Source organism: Ursus arctos, unplaced genomic scaffold (assembly GCF_023065955.2).
Source record: "Ursus arctos isolate Adak ecotype North America unplaced genomic scaffold, UrsArc2.0 scaffold_20, whole genome shotgun sequence".
Lineage (NCBI taxonomy): Eukaryota > Metazoa > Chordata > Mammalia > Carnivora > Ursidae > Ursus > Ursus arctos.
The window spans coordinates 8,461,394-8,467,640 of NW_026622875.1; the positions used below are offsets into that span (position 1 = coordinate 8,461,394).

The 6,247-nt window shown below is 50.9% G+C and overlaps 1 long non-coding RNA gene across 1 annotated transcript; it reads right to left on the bottom strand.

Moving 5' to 3' along the window:
* Positions 1–313: 313 nt before the first annotated feature.
* On the bottom strand, positions 314–3,816 carry LOC130544390 (uncharacterized). Its single transcript, XR_008960634.1, has 2 exons — positions 2,052–3,816; positions 314–1,528 (listed from the first exon to the last, which is right to left on the bottom strand). It is a non-coding gene; the product is annotated as an uncharacterized LOC130544390 (long non-coding RNA).
* Positions 3,817–6,247: the final 2,431 nt, after the last annotated feature.

Here is a 6,247-nt window from a genome sequence, read left to right on the forward strand (position 1 = left end):
TTTAAGTTTTTTCTAATCACCAAGGATTAAATGAAAACAACCCGACTTTCCTTCTATACAAATCATCCTCTTATCAAAATTATTGGGCCCATAGATCTGGGCCTAAAGTAACCAAGCTGAGCGTAAAGGAATAAACATTTTACTAGGCCAGACCACAGAAATGAAAGTCTTTGCGTAGAAAGGAGAGTCGCTTCATACAAAATCAGAGGGTTTGAAAGTGGCATTCTCCTGCCTGCAGAGAATGTCCGATTAGAAGCCCATCAATGCTTGATAACCTTAATAGAAAGCTTTGCTTTAATGAAGTTAAAGACTCTTTAATGAATTGCATCTTTAATTGGAATGAGAACAAACCAACCATATTACATGAGCCAATGGGGAATGGAAGAACTGGCCTAAAAGGAATGGTTTTCTAATGGAATCAGAATTCTTATGCAAACCTTTTTATGCTGCTGTCTTTTTTGAATGCCACCCCTGATTTCATTCCAATAGTAATCACAGCTGAGAAATATCTTTTAAAGATAAAGCATGATGTCGTTACTTTAATGGTTTGCAAAATGCTCCGTAGAATTACCTAAAAATATGCATTTGCAATGATACCATAGATGAGTTCATCTAAAATTGTTTGATTTCCAATTAAAAACATAAACAGGCTTGGATATATTTGGACACAGATGTTGCTGGAGTTTCCAGATTCCATTGTTTAAAGGTATTCCATAAATATGACAAAAAGTGTTGAGAAGGCATCCATCTGATTGGCTATTCAGGCTTACAAAGAAAGTAATTACAGGGCCAGAGCATGGGAGCCAGCCCTCATTCATTTAAATTCCCTTTCGCATATCAACATAGCTTGACCTTGATTTTTAAAATGCAAGTAAGGGGCATTGATGTAATCCGAATAAACCAGTCTTTCAAATACTCTGAGGAGTCTGGAATCAGAAACGACAGAATTGATGGACAGAAGCTTGAAGGACTAAGCCACGCTTAAGTAACTGTGGTGGTTTTAAAAACGTCTTCCCTTCCTATGGAGCTCAGTTGTCTTCTTTCTAGGGAACATTTGTTTGCCAGGCCCTTTGGAAAGTGCGGGCCCTCCCTGCCTTCCTGTTTTTGAGTCTCCCCACCGCCACCCCCAACCGGCCATTGGTGTCTCCACGGTGGCCTCTGTGGTCAGCCACCATCTCTGCGGCCAAAGCGACCTCCAGCCTTCGCAGGGGCCTCCCTTCTCTTCCCTGACAAAGCACTTTCAGGCAACTCTTGGATTTCTTCACGGGTGATTAAACTGTCTGTGTGTATTCAGGACCCTTCTCCTCTTTCTGTGTCCGGCTGCTGACCTCTCCGTGGTTCACTGTCAGAGGAGAAAGCCCACAGGGCAGTCGTCTGCCTGCTTGTTAGCCGCTCTGGTAAAGACTTGCTCCCGGAAAGGGTGTGGGCTGCTGGAATAGTAGGACCTCTTCGAAGCAGAGGGCTTCTCGCCCGGGTAGGGATCCGAGTTGCTGTTTCGGAGGCAGAGGCACAGGAAAGCAAGCAACACCTGCGAGCCCGAGCCGGAGAAAAACGAAGCCCAGAAGGTTTTGTTGAGTGACCAAAGCACAAGCCGGGACACAATCCTTTAAGCCAGAAGCCCCCTTACAGAGCTTCTTGGCAGCAGGACAACCAATGCCCCCTGCACCCCCCCCCCCCCCCCCCCCCCCCCCCGTCGCCCGGGTCTGGGGCTCTCAGCAAGCGCAGCCACCCCAGCAGCGCCCACGCGCCGAGGCCCAGGTCACGTGCAAGTTCTGCCACGTGCAGGCATCGCCCCTGCCGCGGACACTGTAACGCGTGTTTGCGGTCCCTCCCTCTCCAAAGGACGTTTCTGTCTTTTGCTTATTAGCGCCTGAACCGTCTCAGTCGGACGTGACCGCGCGTGTTTGGAGCGCGGGGCAGGTGCGCTCGGCGTCTGCCTGCCCCGGGCCACAGGGCACGGTGCGTGTTGCAGTGAACGTACGGGGAAATGGAGGTGACATGCGGCCCTCCCGCGGCCTTCCCGTACATTCCTCAGATGCCACCGTCCTTACCTGTGAGCTCTCTGTCCGCCCCTCAGCGTTTCTCAGCCTTGGACTCAGCTTCCGGCTTGGCCTGTGCAATCGGCGTGGCCTGTATCTCAGTTTTGTTGCTTGTCTGTGCCGCCTTTCTCTGGCTGCCCTGTCCTTGCTCTCCATCTCGGTCTGTAACCTCTTGGAGGACCCGGGGTCCCTGGAAGCCCCTCAGCCCATCACTCGACAGCAACACTGCCAGTGGCTAGACGCTTAATGGACTTCCGAAGATGGAGGTCGGGAAAGGGGCTCACTCACTAGAGCTGACCGCTCATCCTCTTAGAACTCATGTTTAACAGTCTAGGAATTCATGCATGTTCTCAGCCACGCTGAGCCTTCCCTCCTCAGGAACTGCCCACATACACTTTGTCTGGTGTGGCTCCAAGTGGGTTGGTGAGCTATCAGAGAATCATTCTCTGCAGGCAAGGTTTCTCAACAGGGGCACTCTGCACTTTGGGCCTGACAACTTAGTCCTGGGGGCTGCGTGGGCTTTGTGGGATGCTTGGCGGCAGGCCTCATCTCCACCCTCTAGATACCCAGCTGGCATCCCCTAGTGCAGCAACCGAAATGTTTCCAGCCTTGTCGAATGTCCCCCTTGGGAGGGGAGCAAATAGTATCATTTGGTTTGTAAGCCTAGTTTCTGGTGAGTTCAGTTTGTGTGAATTATTGCCCCAACAGCTTATTAACTGCCTGGTTAGGAGCCAGTACCCTGAGGGATGAAGACTGGACGGAAGGGAATGAGAATCACAACCAGGAGTTCTTCCTCTCTTTGGAGGTTTTTGTTTGTTTTGTTTTTTAATTTTTGTTTATTTGAGAGAGAGAGCAAGCACAAGCAGGGGGAGTTGAAGAGAGAGAGGGAGAAGCAGACTCCCCACTGAGCAGGGAGCCTGATGCGGGGCTCGATCCCAGGACCCTGGGATCATAACCTGAGCCGAAGGCAAACGCTTAACCAACTGAGCCACCCAGGCGCCCCTTGTTCTTGTTTTTTAATGTAACTAGCATGGTGTTCTGCCTTAGTCATTTTCGGGCGTCTCCCAAAATGCATGTAAATTATACAGTACTCCACCACTTTGCCCCCTTTTCTTCCTTAGAGGCCATTATTTTTCACCATTATCACTGGGCCGGGTCCTGCTTTCTGTCGTTCAGCTCATCTTGTTCTGGAAATTCCACGAGCTTTCAGAAAACTCTGAGGGGCACACAAGAAACTGTTAGGAGGGGCAGTCAGTCAGAGGTGCGTGGCAGGGCCACCTCCTGTCCCAGAGTCGGGGGAGGGGGCGCTGTGCTTGGGGACCTGCTCCTCCCCCTTGCCCACGCAGGAACTCGATTTTTCTCTCTTCCCCAGCAATTCATAAGCCGTTGGGGCAATAATTCACACAAACTGAACTCACCAGAAACCAGGCTTACAAACCAGAAGACACTATTGCTTTAAAAATGTGCATCTTCCCAGAGCTCTCACCGCGGTGTGGAATGCGGGGCGGGCAGCGTGAAACGCGGTCCAGAGTGCACACAGGGCCCCCGGGCCAGTGGACTCCAGGCCCTGGCCGGGCGTCTGGCCCCTTCTGTCTGCCTCTGCTGCCAAGGAGATGACCCTTGTGGGCTGGCTGGGGAGAGGGCGGGCAGGCTGGGATCTGCGAGGAGAGAACTGAAAGACAGCACAATCTTTAGAAATCATTTACAGTTTCTGCTTCCTTTCAATGTCAGTGTCCTGAGGCCCAGCGCCAGTTGCCTGTCCCCAGTGGACACCGTCCCAGCGTTGCCTGCCGTTATCAGGATGGCCAGGAAACTGCAATAGCTCTGGCAGACGAGGAATTAGGACAGAGGGAGTGGGGCAATCTCATGAGATACTCTCTCCGGGCTGTGGAAAAACCTGATGAAATAGTCTTGCTTCTGAGAAAAGCTCATCTCCCTAGAGACGGGAGCTGTCACTGCTGCCCTGGGAGAGCTGCTTTCTTGCTGAAGGGGTCTAGAGCCTGCAGGCTCTGGCTCTTCAGATCCCCTTGCGGACCACCCTCTTCTGTCCTCACATGATTTACTCAAGGGTCAGGTCCCCCACGTTTGCTAACAGAGTCTCCTGGGTGTCCCCCTTGGCATTCTGGGCTTGTGGCGCATAGCTTCTAGAACCCAGTGATTGGTAGGGATTTCTCCTGGATGGAGCTGCAGCCTCACAGCCGCCCTGAGCAATAACCCAGGTTAGGTGTGTTCTCCAGGCTTGTCGGCTGGCCGGACCCTGTGGGCTACCCCTTCTGTGGAGATGTCTACTCCTTGATTGGCGTCTAACTTTTCTAGACATTTCTTCGAAGCAGACAGTGAATGCCTTGTAAAGTTTATATTTCTCCTGATAGACAGGAAAGGGTCAGGAACATTGTGGTCTCCATGTTTTCAAGCGATGGAAGCAGAAAGCTGTCTCTTTTTCCATGTTGTCGAGGTTCCTGGGGCTGACTTTTGAGGTTCTCTCTGGCTCTGGCTCAGGCCCGGGTAGGAGTGCAGCCCTGCGGGGCTAGCAGCGGACTCTCTGGGTGTGGAAAAGCAGCGGCTCAACCCACTTTCCAGTCAGGAACCAAGTGGGGCAATAAGCTAGCTCCACTGAGAAGGCCTTTCTGCTACTGAGTCATTCTCGCTCTCATTGCTGGGCCTTTGTCAGAGTCCTTTGTCACTTTTGAAAATGTTATTTCTTTGGAAATAAAAGAACAGTATGGCCGTGGTTAGTGTTACTGCTAAGTTCTATTATTTGAGGCGCATTTACTTTAATAGAAAAATATGAATCTGATCAGTGTGTTACAAAGCCCATCACTGCCACAACCATCATCTTTGTCCCCAAACACCACGGTACCTGCACTTCAAAAGTATGTTCTTCAAAAGCCATTGTGCTGGGGAAACAGGATGAACAGTGCTTAGATGACGCTGATTTCCTTTAAAAAGGAATGAGAAACAGCCGTGCACTTCCAACAGGGCTCTCCCTCCGCAAAGCCCTTCCACGCTGGCCTGGCTCGTTGTTGATTCTGGTCACGGATGGTCCATATTTCCTCTGTGTATTTAAATCACACGGTTTCCTGTTCAGCCCTAAGTCGATATTCTTCACGTTTGTTTAGGTTGCATGTGCCTTTGCCTCCCTACAAGTGTCTCTGCTTCTTGGGGCTTGCACACTTGCTATGAACCTCCTCGCAGGACACGAACAAGTGTGGGATAGGGGCCTGGCAATGGGGTCTTGGATCCCTAGAATCAACACGGAGCAGCTTTGTGGATCACTGATTTTACTCACAGGCTTTTGGGAAATGTTGTTTTTATACCAAATGGTGAAGTAACACTGGAGGGGAGCACTCAATTTGCCTGAATTTTAAAGAAAATGCAGACATTTCAAAGACATCAGACTCCTGAAGTGGGTAGTGTGATGAGTTGAATTGCCCTCCCTGCCCCCAAATATCGTGAAGTCCTTAAACCCTAGTCCCTCCGAATGTGAACTAATTTTGGAAAGAGGGTCATTGCAGAGGTAATTAGTTTAGAGGAGGTAGGACTGGAGTGGGGTGGGTCCTTCGAAAAAGGGACGATTTGGACACAGACATGCACCCAGGGAGAATGCCACGTGAAGATGGAGGCAGAGGTGGGGGTGACGTGCCCACAAGCCAAGGAACGCCAAAGACTGCCAGCAAACCCCCGTAAGCCGGGGAAGAGGCCTGGAATGGTCTTCCTCACAGCCTCAGCAGGAGCCAACGCTGCCCCTGCCGACACGTCGGTCTCAGCCTTCCGGCCTCCAGAACTGTGAGACGGTCAATTTCTGTCCTCCAAGCCGCCCAGCTCGTGGTACTTTGTCGTGGGAATCCTGAACCAATGAATCCAAGCTATCAGTCTTTTCTCTTGCAGAAGTAGCTTCACCGGCGGAGTTTGAGAAGCACTGAACTGCGTGTGGAAAGAGCTCAACTTTAGGGGCTGCCCGACCCAGCTTTGGATTCTGGTCATGTGGCCTTGGGCATGGAGCCAGATATCCCGCTGTAAGGATCAAACGAGAGACTTCGTGTAGTAATAGCACAGATGGGACCTGAGGATCCGTTGGATTCTTAGTAGATGTTATTCTTCTTTGCTCTTTTCACTTTGACCTTCTTGCCCCCACAGGTCATTTTGTCTGAGAAAGGAGGGTCCTGCTCAGGGCTTGGAGGGGGAAGATGACATGTCTTCTGTCACTC